The sequence below is a fragment of the Mastomys coucha genome, unplaced genomic scaffold (genome assembly GCF_008632895.1).
Source record: "Mastomys coucha isolate ucsf_1 unplaced genomic scaffold, UCSF_Mcou_1 pScaffold15, whole genome shotgun sequence".
NCBI classification, from domain to species: Eukaryota; Metazoa; Chordata; class Mammalia; order Rodentia; family Muridae; genus Mastomys; species Mastomys coucha.
The window spans coordinates 97,457,469-97,472,745 of NW_022196897.1; the positions used below are offsets into that span (position 1 = coordinate 97,457,469).

Sequence of the window (15,277 nt, forward strand, 5' to 3'; positions counted from 1 at the left end):
GGAAGGCCCTGCTGACTTGAACTCAACAGAGTTGTCTGCCTCTGCCTCCTGAGTGCTAGTATTAAAAGGGTGTACCTCCATTCTCAGCCTCACCAAGCATTAGAATTTTTTTTTTCAAATAAACACCTGTGTTTTCCCCAAAGCTAAAACAAATGAATTTCATTGCATACACCCTTTTCTTAGTTATACTATTAATGCTTATTGACTACCTACCATGTTTTACTTGGCTTAATTTTATGACATTATGTAAGGAAGTAAAAAGATATGTTGCTATTACATATCCAAAACATTTGTGTGAGTCTGTATGTGTACCCTGACTAATATAGTATGTGTATGTGCCAGTGTGGGTATGGGTGTGTGGAGGCTAGTGATTGTCTTCCTCAGTCACTCTACACTTTTTAAAACAGGGTCTCTCACTGAACCTGGAGTTCATCTGTTCAGGAGGCCAGCTGGGTAGCCAGCAAGCCCCAAGGATCATCTTGTCTTTCCCTCCACAGTGTTGATATGATAGGCACACAGTGCTACACCAACTTTTTACATGTGTACGGGGGAATCCAAGCTCCAGTCCTCATTGTCCATGTTTGGCAAGCACTTTAGGACTGCTCCATCTCCCTGCCTTTCCAAAAGGATGTGGGTTAAGGCTATAGTTGTTTCCTTCTCCTCCCTCCTCCTCCTCATACTCCATATTAACATTAAAATTTATAGCATTCTGTCTCCTCCTTTGTTTATGGAATACCCTCTTAGGTACCTTGGTCCCTAAAGCTAGTAGAATTCTAAGATCAAGTCATAGAAGTGGGATGTGTGGACTATAATGATGAATTGACAGAAGAAACAATTATACTTGGTATGGCTCATTTTAAAACCTGATAATATACTAATGCTACTCTGTATCACAAAAGCAATCAGCCAAATTCAGAATATGGGAAATTGTATTTAATGAGTAGATTCTTCAAAACATGAATGCCACAGGGTAGAAGGAGAGCGATTTATAGATTAAAAAGAGCCACATCAATCAAATGAAGCATGTAGGTTTGGCTTGGCTCCTACAGTTACCAGAACAACTATAAAAAGACACTTGTGAGATAATGGGAACTGGGTAGATTGTGTACATCTGTAGTCCCAGTACTCAAGACAATGAGGTAGAGGGATCAGTTATACCTACAAACCTAGACAGCATAGTGAGACACTGCCTCAAAAATAAATGAAAGTCACAGTAATTGACGGAATTTGCAATACATGGTATTAAAAAACATTAAAGAAATTCTAATTTTCTTAGATCTGCTTATGGTATTGTTGTCATGAGAAACCCTCAGGTAAAGATAACCTGTTGGAGTATTTACAGGTGAGATGAAATGTTCTGGGTTTCTCCCTCCCACACACACACACACACAAACAGGAGGATAAAAAAGCTTGGAAAACAGTTTTTATCTGTTATTGTTAAAAAGTATGTGAAGAACCATTATTTTCTCAGCTTTTATTCTATAAAGAAAAACTTTTGAAAGGTTGAATCAGAGACAAGATCACAAGTTCAAGACCTGCCTGGGCATCATAGGCCCTTGTCAGAAAAACCAATGCCAGGGATTACAGCTTTATGGTAGTTTGCTGCACACTCATGGGGCTTTGGCTGGACCCAGGGCTACTGTCTCCCACACCCCCAAGAAAGGTTGAAATGCTAAGAGCTGGCTTTGTAGGAAGTATCTTCTGTTATAGAGGCAGTCCTGGAATTGTCTGGATATGGATGAGTACCTTTGATGGCTACAGTGATTGTCATTTTCTGGTCTTCCATCGCAGTGTTCTCTCCCATTCCGCACTAAGTCTTTCCTCAGTGAGTCCACACGCTCTTCCATTCCGCACTAAGTCTTTTCTCAGTCCACACGCTCTCCCATTCCTCACTAAGTCTTTCCTCAGTGAGTCCACATGCTTTTCCTCCCATTGGCGTGCTAATGGCTTTGGAGTCTCATAATTTTTTCTTTTTATTGAAAATAGATTCTTTTCTCATACAGTATATCCCAATATCACCTTTACTAATGGAAAGGCATAAGCGGAGGAGGATAGTCCTGGAGGTCTGGAGTCTTACAGAAGTCATGCTTTTTGTTTTAATAATAAGGGCAGTGCTATATCAGGCTAGCCTGTAATGACCTGTCAGGATATTACAATGTTGCTATTTAAGGCAACTTGTAATGACCTGTCAGAGGACAATATTACTCTATATCCTTTTGGATCATGGATGGTTTCCCTTTTGCTCCTGGTAACTAATAAGCAAAACTTTCTGGACTACTGAGAACTTTGAACAAATTCTAACAAAGTACTACCTTTATGCCCTGAGCCATAATGGCTGTCAGCATCTGGCTTCATTGGAGAAGAGCAAGCTGGCATTCAGTCCTCACTACCCTTACTCTTTTGGCCTGATGCACTTGTGCACAGTCTACACCTGAAAGACTTGTTCACTGAGAATAAATCAACTCCTATGCACATTAGTTTTGGGCGTTAGTGTTTGAATAGTATGTATCTCTTCACGGTAGATATGAACATTTGAAATATTTACTGTTGGAATTACAAAAGCATTTCTGTTAAATGTTAAACAAAATACAGTTTTAATCAGATTTTATAAGTTTTATAGAATCTTTTTGGTTTGGATTTTTGTTTGGTTTTTAGAGGTAGGATTTTTCTGTGTAGATCTGACTGTCCTTGAAGTCACTCCGTAGACCAAGATGGCCTCAGACTCGGAGATTGGCCTGCCTCTGCCTCTCAAGTGCTGTCATTAATGGTGTTTGCCACCACCACCTGGCTAGAGTCCTTAATTACAAACGAAGGCAAAACCACATAACATATAACATATGTAGGCATGTACATGGGACATTTTGCCTGAACAGTAATAGTTAAATGGTTGGTTAATAAGAAATATTTTTTACTTCTAAGATATACCCTTGTCCTATTGTAACATTTCTTGTTTGCAGAACATTTTATTCCTGCTGACCTTGAGTGTCTGTATATGAGGGTGTGTATGTACGACCGCACAAATGAACACACATGAACGTGTGTGTAGTTAAAGACTGAACCCAGGGTCTGTTGCCTTGCTAATCACATGGCCTGCCATGTTCTGCCACTGAGAAGTCTCCAGCCATATATTTAAATTTTGTTGCTGTATGTACTAAAGGTTGGTCTGGGCAACTCTTATAGCTTCAGTTCATCTCAAATTCATTAGCATCCTACCTCTACTACCCAAGTGCATATTTTGTTTTTGAAGTAGGATGCGTGTGTGTGTGTGTGTGTGTGTGTGTGTGTGTGTGTGTGTGTATGCGCATGCACATTCACAGACATGTAAGCATGCATATGCAAGCATGCTTGTATATGTGGAGGCCAGAATCTTGGGTATCATCTCTGCAGCCACCCATCTTGCTTTTGAGATAGGGTCTCTCACTGAGAGTTGGTGCTCACTAAATAGGATAGGCTGCCTGGGTCCCCCTATTTGCCAGCAGGTTCTTTACCCTCTGAGCTGTTATTCCAATTTTTAATCTCCTTCTAAGTCAGTAGTGAAACTTCATAAGGTTTCATAATTAAGACAGAATAAATACATTAATCTCATGGACTGGTAAGATGGCTTAGTGAGTAAAGACACCTGCCTCCAAAGCTGATGGCCTGAGTTCAGTCTCAGAACCTACATGATGGAAGGAGAAAACCTATTCCTAAAAAGTTATTTATTATATGTCTTCCCACCGGCATATGCGCATGAATTAGCCTACACACACACACATACACGCACACACCAACTATTAAATCTGAGAACTATACAAAATTTAAGATGTTAACATTTTTTTCCATAGAGAAAGACAAGATTGAAGTTTTCAGATGTGCAGTGTTTAGGGCTGGAGAGCTGGCTCTGCACACTGTTCTTGCAGAAGAGGTCAATGGAGTGCAAGCCTCAGCATTCATGCCAGGCATCTCACAGCAGCCTGTATCTCCAGCTTCTCCTCCAAGGGCGCTGATATTCATTCACATGCACACACAGTCCTACCTGCACGCAAATACACACAGTTAAAAGTAGATTTTTAAAAAATGTGTGGTTTTTAAAATTAAAAAGCTCAAAACTAGAAAAAAAAGCAATAATAAGTCATTAAGTGGCAGGTATTTGGGGTTTTTGTTGTTTTGACTTTTCTATTTAGTTTAGTTTTTTTCTTAGTATTTTATTTTGTGGGTCTAAGTGTGCACCATAAGGCACATGCGGAGGGCAAAGACAAGATTGGGGAGGTGATTCTCTTCCAGCATGTAGGCCCTGGAGACTGAACCCAGGTACGTGGGCTTCGAGGCAGATGCCTTTGACCTTTGTCACCTCACTGGCCCCTTATGTTTACTTTTTACTTCTAATTTTAGTACTTTGTATTTAAGATCTCTTTTTTAGTCAGGAGCTCACCTAATTAATCAGTGGCAGCTTTTGGTTTGCTGTTTATTGATGCATTTGATGGTCCTTGGTGTGTTTCTAGAGACCTTGAGACGTCCATATTCAAAAGGCAGTTAGCATTTCTCTGTTTGCTTTCATAGTCATTTAGTACATTTAAGATTTTGGCTGAATGGCACTTGAGTTTCTTCCATCTTACCAGTTAGGTTTGCCTTCACATTAACGAAGCTCTTCATTTTACATATTGCTGGTTAAAGAAAAAAGAAAACACTGTTAAGTAAAACTTGTGCATACAGCTGTACTTTTTCACTTAAGGAGTGAATACAGTTGTTTGTACAGGAAGTTACAACAGATTAAAAAATTTTTAAATTTATTTGTTATTTTATATGAGTACACTGTAGCTGTCTTCAGACACACCAGAAGAGGGCATCAGATCTTACTGCAGATGGTTGTGAGTCACCATGTGGTTGCTGGGAATTGAACTCAAGACCTCTGGAAGAGCAGTCAGTGCTCTTAACCACTGAGCCATCTCTCCAGCCCCAGATTAAATTTTTTAAAAAATATTTATTTATTTATTTATTTAGTATATGTGAGTGCACTGCTGATGACTTCAGACACACCAGAAGAGGGCATCAGATCCCATTACAGATGGTTGTGAGCCACCATGTGGCTGTTGGGAATTGAATTCAGGACCTCTGGAAGAACAGTCAGTGCTCTTAACTGCTGAGCCAACTCTCAAGCCCCAAACTCTTATTTTTCCCTAAGATTTATTTACTTTATGTATGTGAGTGCTCTATCTGCATGTGTACCTGCATGCCAGAAGAGAAACTAAATATAATTGGAATTTGTTTTGCTTTGAGATTATTTGCAATTATTATTTTAACCATATAAATAATGCTTGTTTTCATTATTGAAAATATGAAAAGTGCGCTAGTTACATCCTAAGACGTTACAAAAGGCTTAGGATTGATTTTTTTTTCCCCTAGGTTAGCAGTGTGCTCTGTTCCACTTAAGGGGCTAAGCACAGGTAGGAGCTGGGATTCATAGTCTTCTCTATAGATAAGGTTTCATTCTTTTCTTTCTTGAAAAAAAAGTTTTGATATTTTTCACCATGGACTTTTGTTTTGTTTTGTTTTGTTTTCCTGTGCTAAGATAAACTTTTTCTTGTCTAAGAAAAAAATGTGAGGCATCAGATTTATGGTGATCACTGAAAAGTAGTGGCTGAACCCAGGGACTCTGTGTGATCCCAGTAGTAGTTTTTTGTCTTACATAAGTTGGCCCTGCCAGAATGCTTATTAAATTTTAATTATATACAGCAGATGCATGGAAGAAATACCCTGAGACCTGACATTCAGAGGAAAACTACAAACAGAAGACAATACAATTACATGTTCTCTGGATTGCTAGAGTCCATGTTTCTTAAAGGAAATTCAGCCTAAAAAATGTATACTTCATTGTTACGTGCACAAAGGATGTGCTCATATCTAGTGTAGTACTGCTGAGTTATTGTACATTTTACATTAGTCTATCAGTAAAGTTAGTATTCATATTTTGAGCCAAGTTTTTAGTGAAATTTTTCTTTTTTCCTTTATTTTTATTTATTCATTTATTTTATTTTATTTTATTTTATTTTCTAAGACAGGGGTTCTTTGTGTAGCCTTGCTGGCCTAGAACTAGCCCTGTAGACTAGGCAGAGTCCTGCCTGCCCCTGCCTCCCAAGTGATGAAAGTAAAGGCATGCAACACCTCTGCCTGGCTTGCTTGCTTATTTATTTGTTTGTTTGTTTGTTTGTTTATTTGAGGCAGTCTTGCTGCTGTTTAGCCCAGTTGGCCTTAAGTGTGGATCTTCCCTCTTCAGCCTTCTGAGTTCCTGGGTACTAGGCATTCACCCCACCATGCTGGCTCAGGAAATCTCTTCATAAATGGACTTTTGGAGAGGAGCAGAAACAAAGCAGTGACTCATAAAATCATTTTTTCTTTGAAGTAGAAGTTAAATTAGCAAGGATGGTCCTGAATTGGGGAGGCCACTCAGTGATAGACTATTAACATAGAATATGCAAGGCCCTGGGGTCAACAGCCAGCACCACAGAACAGCTGTTGCTCAGTTAAACAGTTATTTTGTTAACAAGGACATTTTCTTTGGGACTGAATTTTCATGGTTTTTTTCCTTGTTTTAAGACTATATTTATAGTTTTGACAGTATGTTGTATAGTGTCATGTTTATATTCTATAAACTTTTCATCAGTAGAAATGCATTTTTAACCTGCCAATCATTTAATAATAGCAATAGTAGATGGGATATTAAACTGCAGTGGGGAACTGAGTTGTCTGCATTCTTAGCTACCAGTGCTGCCTTTTTGTTTGGTGATATTTTTTTAAAGATTTATTTATGTGTATGCGTATACACTGTAGCTGTACAGATAGTTGTAAGCCTTCATCTAGTTGTTGGGAATTGACTTTTAGGACCTCTGCTTGCTCCAATTGGCCCTGCTCGCTCTAGTAGAGCCTGCTTGCTCAGTCCTTGCTCACTCTAGCCCAATGGTTTATTAATTAAATAAATAAACCATTTATAGCCATAAATAAGGACACTGTAGCTGTCTTCAGACACACCAGAAGAGGGCGTCAGATCTCATTACAGGTTGGTTGTGAGCCACCATGTAGTTACTGGGATTTGAACTCAGGACCTTCTGAAGAGCAGTCAGTGCTTTTACCTGCAGAGCCCTCCAGCCCTTATTTGGTGATTCTTGAATCCTGCTTACCCTAGTGACATTAGACCAAGGGGAAAACAGCCCTGTACAGGAAGTTACAACATGGACTAAACTTTTTTATTTTTCTAAGATTTATTTGTTTTATGTATGTATGTGCACCCACATGCCAGAAGAGGACATCCGATCACATTATAGATGGTAGTGAGTTACCATGTGATTGCTAGGAATTGAACTCAGGACCTCTGGAAGAGCAGCTAGTGCTCTTAACTGCTGAGCCATCTCTCCAACCTCATGGATTAAACTCTTAAGAGACAACTTTAAGAGCTAAACACTTAATTTCCAGAGGCATTCAGTAATACCTCATTTGGACACTGCTGCCAAAAATGATTGATTGCCCTGAAGTTAGCTGGCCATCACATCCTATGACATCCCTCCAGTGAACACTCACAGCTTTGGGCTCCTGAAGAAGTAACTGACCTGAGCAGAGTGGTGGGATGTTATGCTCTCCTGGTTCTGTGTTTGCTTGTGTATTGCACTCACGGATGTATAGTTCATTGGCTAACAAGATGGCACACCAGTGCAGGGCTGGGGACAGTGCCTTGCATTGTTTCTTTCCCATTTCTGGTACCCACTGGGCACTCTTAATAGTGTAGAGTAAATGCATGATCCTTTGAGAGTCTTGAGGCCTCAACCAGAGGACCGTGCCTTTTATTCTCTACAACAGAATGAATCACCAGGAAGGAAGGTTTTTCGTCTTTTATCTTTAAGGCTTTCCACCCTGAAATTTATTAAATATTAACCCCTACAACCATTTCATAGAAATCTGTTTTCATAGTTTTAAGTAGTGTGTCTTTGCTATCCTTGTTACCTGATCTTCACAAAAGTAATTCACTCACCCTTTCTGTGCTTGTATGCTGTGTGAGATAAAACTTTAAGTCATTTACATTGAAAGTTGTCTTAGATAGTTAATTTTATGTGTATGAGTGTTTCACCTACTTGTATGTGTGAGCACTGCATGCATACCTGGAGCCTTCAGAGGTCAGAAGAAGCACAGATCCCCTGGGTCTGCAGTTATAGATGGTTGTGTGCCACTCTGTGGATGCTGGAGTGGAGTTCAGTTCTGTAAGAATAAGTGCTCTTAACCATCGAGCCATCTTCCCAGCCCATTAGTTTGATATTTTAAACATTATTCAGTCTCTCAGTAGCAAATAGATAAAAAAAGAAAAAAAAAAGGGTTTGCTGAATATGATAAATAGAGGTGGTGTAGGCCCATCTTTTACTAGAGAATGAGAGTATACTTAGCAGACTCCAGCAATAGCAGTAACTCTAAATTTAAGTAGTGAACTGCTCATTATCTTCTGTAAGATGTTTACAACATTCTGTAGAACAGCCATTCAGAGTGTAGTATGCAGACAGTGCTGGGTCATATTGCCTATCTGAAGACATAAGGTTTAGAAACTTGCATGGTAGCTTAATAGACCAATCTTATATCTGCTGAATTTCATGATTTAAAAAATTAGGATTTATGCCAGGCAGTGGTGGCACATGCCTTTAATCCCAAGCACTTGGGAGGCAGAAGCAGGCGGATTTCAGGGTTTGAGGCCAGCCTGGTCTACAGAGTGAGTTCCAGGACAGCCAGGGCTATACAAAGAAACCCTGTGTCTCGAGAAAGAAAAACAAACAAACAAACAAAAAGCTAGGATTTATTTAGTATTTCTTCATTTCATTTTTTCGTTAATTTACCTTGTTATTTATTCACAGAATTATTAGCATGTAGTAAATTGGATATTTAAAAAATTCTGCTTGGCATGGTTGCATACTCCTGAGAAGGTACAGGCAGGATGATCAGGGCTTTAAGGCCAATCTCCATTCCATAATGAGTTTGCAGCTATATGAGACCATGTCTCATTAAGTAAAGAAAAGACTTCACCAGAAATAGTTTGCAAAACACTACTCTGCTGTTCTAAAACAGCAGTTAATCATCTTTCATACTTGTGCCTGACTCTCCAAGTGACACCACACTCAATGGGGGGATTGAGTAGCTCCTCTCCCATTGGTTCTAAGTAGTCTGGAATAGGTTTTTTTTTTTCCTGCAAGTGTTTTTACCTAAGAATCACTGCTCTAGGGCTGGGAAGATGACTGTGTATGAGAGTACTTGTTCCCAGTCCCAGCACTGGGAGATGGCAGCAGTCGATCTGGCGCTCACTGGTTATTCTGCTTTTCCAGATGCAGTGAACTTCAAGTTCCATGGAAGACCTTGTCTCAAGAGAATAAGGCAGAAAGACAAAGGAGAACATTTGATTTCATTTTCTGACTTACACATACACATATGAACACACACACAGATCTCTGTTCTAACTTGTAACATAGGTTTCCTTACAAGATACGTTAAAATTCTTCAGTTCAGACATTTTAAATAAATGATAGAGGGAGGAAATCAGGAGGGCCCAAGCCTAACTAAGGAATTATTGGTAGCTAACAGCTGCTGGAAAAGTGGATGAGAAGTCATTTTTTCAGTGGTATAACCACTGGTAGGTAGCCTGTGCCCCGACTAAATAACCTATACCATGCTCATGCAAGCAACACCAATTAACTTGAGTGGGTCACTTAAAAAAACTACATGACACTAGAAGGAGTTCTTACTGGAAAGAAGGAATTCAGTGGGAGTGAGAGGAGCAAAAGAGAGTAAAGAAGGAATATTATCAAAATATGTTCTATACATTTATAAAAGTGTCTGTGTAAGTGAAAGTGTAATTTTTAATTTATTTGAGTGCTGGCTAATAGTTACCATGATTTAGTAAAAATATCTACTTAAATCCAGATGTGGTTGTGCAGGCCTTTAATCTCGGCATCAGGGAGGCAGCAGCAGACAGATCTTTGTGAGTCTAGGCCAGCCTGGTCTATATAGTGAGCTCCAGAATGGCTGGGACTAACAGTAAGACCCTGTTTGAAAAACCAGAGTCAGAAAGCCCACCATAACTATTGTGAAAACAGTCATATGTGGGAACTGCTTCAATACTTACTGCTGCCTTTCCTATTTGTTAAAAATGTCATTTGAAGTAAAGTGACTGCTGTAGGTGTGTAGCCAGCAATTGGGCTTGGTTTGAAGGTTCCACCTCAGGTATTTATTTAGCTCTTAACAGCAGAGAAGGCACTTTGAATGCTGGCTAAAAACTGCAGGGATTTTGGAGAGGCTCATGTGATTTGAATCTGTTTCAAGGCCAGAATTCATTGCTCTTAGCTGAGGACTCCCAGTGAGCATGATACTTTGATAAACCCTTATCCTGTGTGGTGTGTAATCATATGTGTATAAGTTAATGAGAGAAATCTGTGAACAGTTAGGTGTACGCAGATGAAAACTGCACAGCTAGGCTGTTGTATCTGTGTTCTGTTTTTTTTTTTTTTAGTTTTTTGAGACAGGGTTTCTCTGAGTAGCCCTGGCTGTCCTAGAACTCACTCTGTAGACCAGGCTAGCCTCGAACTCAGAAATCAACCTGCCTCTGCCTCCCAAGTGCTAGGATTAAAGGCATGCGCCACCACTGCCCGGCCTGTGTTCTGTTTTTAAAATGTTTTTATTTTTACTGTATATGTATTGCTATTTTACCTGTATGTATGCCTGTGTGCTATGTATGTACCTGATGCCCATGGAGGTCAGAAAAGGGCAGTGGATTCCCTTGGACTAGAATTACTGATGGTTGTGAGTTTCTTTGTTGGTGTTAGGAATCAAAAATCCAGGTTCTCTGCAAGAACAGCCAGTGCTCTGAACAGCTGACCCATCCATCTCTCCTGCTTCTGCATCCAGTTTTTAAAAATATGCCTGAACTTTTGGTCAAATTTAATTTTATATTTTATTTTAAAAGTGAGTTCTATTTAAATTTAAATATACTGAAAAATGCATAACATATCTGTGGGATATTCAAGAGAGAATACATAAAATAGCACTTGTTATAGTTCATGTTTTAAAATTCATAGAGCAGTTAAATATTGGGGGTTTTGCTTTCTGCTTACTAATAGTTTTCTTGTATCATGGACCCAACTTTCAAATTCGTGCTAGAAGAAACTTTTTTGAGACAGGGTTTCTTTGTATAGCCCTGGCTGTCCTGGAACTCACTCTGTAGACCAGGCTGGCTTGAACTCAGAAATCTGCCTGCCTCAGCCTCCCAAGTGCTGGGATTAAAGGCATGTGCCACCACTGCCCAGCTAATACCACACATTTTTAAAATGTGCCAGTGTGAATATTTCAAACCAGCACAGCAACTCTCAGCATCCAGGTCTAAATCTACTGAAGTGTTTATCCTATTGATCTATCGATTCTGGGCCCTTTCCTATTTGGGCCATTTGGCCCATTTTGAAGAAAGCTGCTACATACATACTTGATTTTTTTTTTTTTTTTTTTTTTTTGTAACTACATTTTTTTGTTTGTTTGTTTGGTTGGTTTTTGGTTTTTGGTTTTTTGAGACAGGGTTTCTCTGTATAGTCCTAGAACTCACTGTGTAGACCAGGCTGGCCTCGAACTCAGAAATCCGCCTGCCTCTTGTAACTACATCTTTTAGTAGTCTTGGTTAAAAATACCAAGAGGGTTTGTTGGGTCATATGGTAAAAATATGTTTTAGATTTATCAAAAGCTCCTAGAACTTTCCTCAAGGTGTTTATAGTGCGCTCCCTGATGATCCCTGACAGGGAGTACGTTTTCAAATGTTTCTTAGCCATTTGTTTATTGCCCTTTGTCAGTTGTTTGTTTTAATCATAAGTCTTGTCTTTCTTTTTATTACTGAGTTTAAGAAATCTTTGTGTAGTTTATATCCAAGGTCTTGCATTTCAAGGTAAATTGAGATATCAGCTCACTTTCCCACAAACTTGAATGTGTATTATTATATTTAAAGCTTAGAATTTGTTCAGGGCTCTTTTTCTTGTGAAATAATCTTCTTATACAGTGAAATGCAAAGGGACATTCCAAGTGAATTGACTGAAATTGACAAATACACACACCTAAGCCCTAGCAAGATCTCTATTGTCATTATTTCAGGAAGTTTTGCCATGTTGGAGCCCAGCTAATTTCCACTCCACCTTCTCAGAAGAAGCCATTGTACTATATAGAAAGGCCATTAGCATGAATATAACAACAACAGGTTATGGTCTAACATTTTCACTCACACGTGTTATGGACTTTGAGCCTGTTCTCCTCATTGCCTCCTTTCGTTCCCGCTCACTGGTAGTACCCTGACTCTTCATCAGTAGTTCCATACTGATGTTCCATATACAAAGTCTAAATTCCATATATAAACTACAGTATAGTAGTTGTCATTCTGAGCACAGCTTATTTTGCTTAACATGATGATTTCTGGTTGTACTCTTTTTAAAAAAATAAATAAATAAACCCATGTTTTCTTTATCCACTTATCTGTTGTTAAACACCTAGACTGATTTCATCTGGCTCTCCATGCCATAGACTGTTTTAAAACCTTAAAGCACTGCAAACACTTTCATGTTGTGTTTATTGCTTATTTTAAACATTTTGAATAGTAAATATACTTTGGCTCTATAGTTTTTTCTTATGAATGAATGTCTAAGGTATTTCCACTTTAGAGATGTCAGTAATAGGAACGTTTCGTGGAGCACAGTTTGATTGTTAGGAGTAAATACTTGAGAGTGAAGTTGATGAGTGCGGGGGCAAGTGCAGATTCTCTTCCACAGTTATCCCCGCTAATGGCCGCAGCCACAGTGTTTGGGGGTCCTTGCCTTCATTCTGCTTTGTTGCCACATAAAGTTTTACTAATTTTAGCTCTTTCAGTGGGACTGTGTTAGTATTTTATTGTGACAGTGCACTGCATTGTCAGTATCTGTATATGATGTCTCACCTTTATGTAATTACTTTCTGTTCACATCATTCATGTCTTAACATTACTTTACCTTCAGTGTTCTATGGCCTGCACTTCTATCTACAGTTCATCCTTGAAGAGAACTGTAAAATTGCTGACCACTGTGGTACAAAGCACTGAGTTGGTAAATAAATTACTCCTGTCATAGAGTTTACTAACAGGACTTTGTCACATTCCTACTTGTTTATTTTGGTGGACTTTTAGAGAAGAGGGAGGTGAGAGAATAACATTTAAACTTAGTCTTTTTTTAAAGATTTGAGTGTGTGTGTTCATGTCTGTATGCATCCACATGCATGTAGGTATGTGTTAATGAGAACGGAGGCATCAGACTCCTTGGGACTCAAGTTACAAGCAGTTGTAAACTGCCTGGTGTAGATGCTAGGATTTGAACTTGAGTTCTCAAGAATGCCTAAGAATGTTCTCTTGACTGCTAAGCACTCTCTCCAGCCTTTGGATTTAGGCTTATACACAGAAGCTACACACATTGGTTAAGTGTTTCTGTCCACCAGCTACAGAACACGAGCCACAGTTCTGCTCTTCATAAGGTGAGTGTGAAAGGTAGAGTCCAAGTAGAAAATGTACTGGAACCAAAAGTATTAATGAATGTTGAACTCTGAATATAAGAGTGAAATCTTTGACAGACTGGTACTTTTAAGTTCCTTCAAATAAATCAGTGGAGTAGCTGAGTTATAAATATGTACAAAACAGAAAAACAAATGATAATTTATTTTAAAGAAATAGATATTAAATAAGCAAGGTGAGGTGGTGCATACCTTGATTTCTAGCACTGGAGAAACAGAGGCAGATGGAACTCTGTGAGTTCATGGGTAGCCAGGGATACATAGTGAAGTCCTATCTCAAAAGACACACATGGGGGGATGGGGCAGGGCAGTGGGGGAGGAGAAGAGATGAAAATATTTTTTTTATTGGATATTTTCTTTATTTACATTTCAAATGTTATCCTCTTTCCAGGTCTACCCTTTGGAAACTCCCTGTCCCATTCCCCCTCCTCCTGCCTCTGTGAGAGTGCTCCCCCACCCACCCACTCTTACCTTCCTGCCCTGGCATTCCCCTACACTGGGCACACCCTTGGGCCTGTTGACATTGTTGCTCCCTCCATGGGGTTGCAAACTCCCTAAGCTCCTTTAGTTCCTTCTCCAACTTCTCCATCGGGAACACCTTCTCCCCCCACCAACTCCCCTCTAGGCTCAGTACAATGCTTGGCTTAGATCATCTGCCTCTGTATTTGTCAGGCTCTGGCAGAGCATCTCAGGAGACAGCCATATCAGGCTTCCATCAGCCTGATAAGAAAATCTTTTTTTTTTTTCCGGTTTTTCAAGACAGGGTTTCTCTGTCTAGCTCTGGATGTCCTGGAACTCATTCTGTAGACCAAGCTGGCCTCAAACTCAGAAATCCACCTGCCTCTGCCTCCCAAGTGCTGGGATTAAAGGCATATGCCACCACTGCCTGGCAAGAAAATATTCTTAAAAAGAAACATACACAGACTTCTCCGGTGATAAATTTAACTTCGATAGCAGTCTTCTATTTAAATCATGGTTGCACATTAAAACAATGTAAAGGACCTTTTTTAAAAAAAAAATTATTTACTTATTTTATGTATGTGTATACACTGTTGCTCTCTTCAGACACACCAGAAGAGGGCATCAGATCCTGTTACAGATAGATGTGAGCCACCATGTGGTTGCTGGAAATTAAACTCGGGACCTCTGGAAGAGCAGTGCTCTTAACCACTGAGCCCCATGAAGGGACTTTTAAAGTCTTATGATCCAAACTCTCTTAGCGAAGCAGATAAATAGGAATATCTGAGATAGAACCAAAGCATCAGTATTTTAAAGGCTCCCCAAATGAATGAATGCAAACCATGATTATTAGGAACACATGAAATAAAAGTTAAGTACTTGTGAACTTTCTTTTAAATATAGTCAGTCCATGTTGCCTACTATTAGGCTTTAGGTATTTTAAAGTTTGCCTTACCATTCACCATGATTTTAGTCATCTTTTGTATCTAAATGCTTGTGCAGTGAATTAATGAAACTGATGTAGAGTTTCTAATGCAATGTAGAGTATAAAGTAGGACTGACTACTGTAGAAGTGGTGTGCTTTGAATGAATGATGATCACATACTTTTATAATCTAGTCAGTACATTTTACTCAGTCTTGTCTGGTAGAAGACATTTCTAATGACAAAGTTTTGCTATGCCATCAACACGGAAAGTAACATAAGGCTTAATTTACTTATCTATCTCTCTGCCTGTGTAATCAGCTGAGCACTTG

At 39.2% G+C, this 15,277-nt stretch overlaps 1 protein-coding gene across 2 annotated transcripts in view; it reads left to right on the forward strand.

Annotated features, from left to right (window-relative positions):
• Nucleotides 1-15,277, forward strand: part of Slc12a6 (solute carrier family 12 member 6) — a 90,276-nt gene that overhangs the window by 4,859 nt on the left and 70,140 nt on the right. The window lies entirely within an intron of this gene.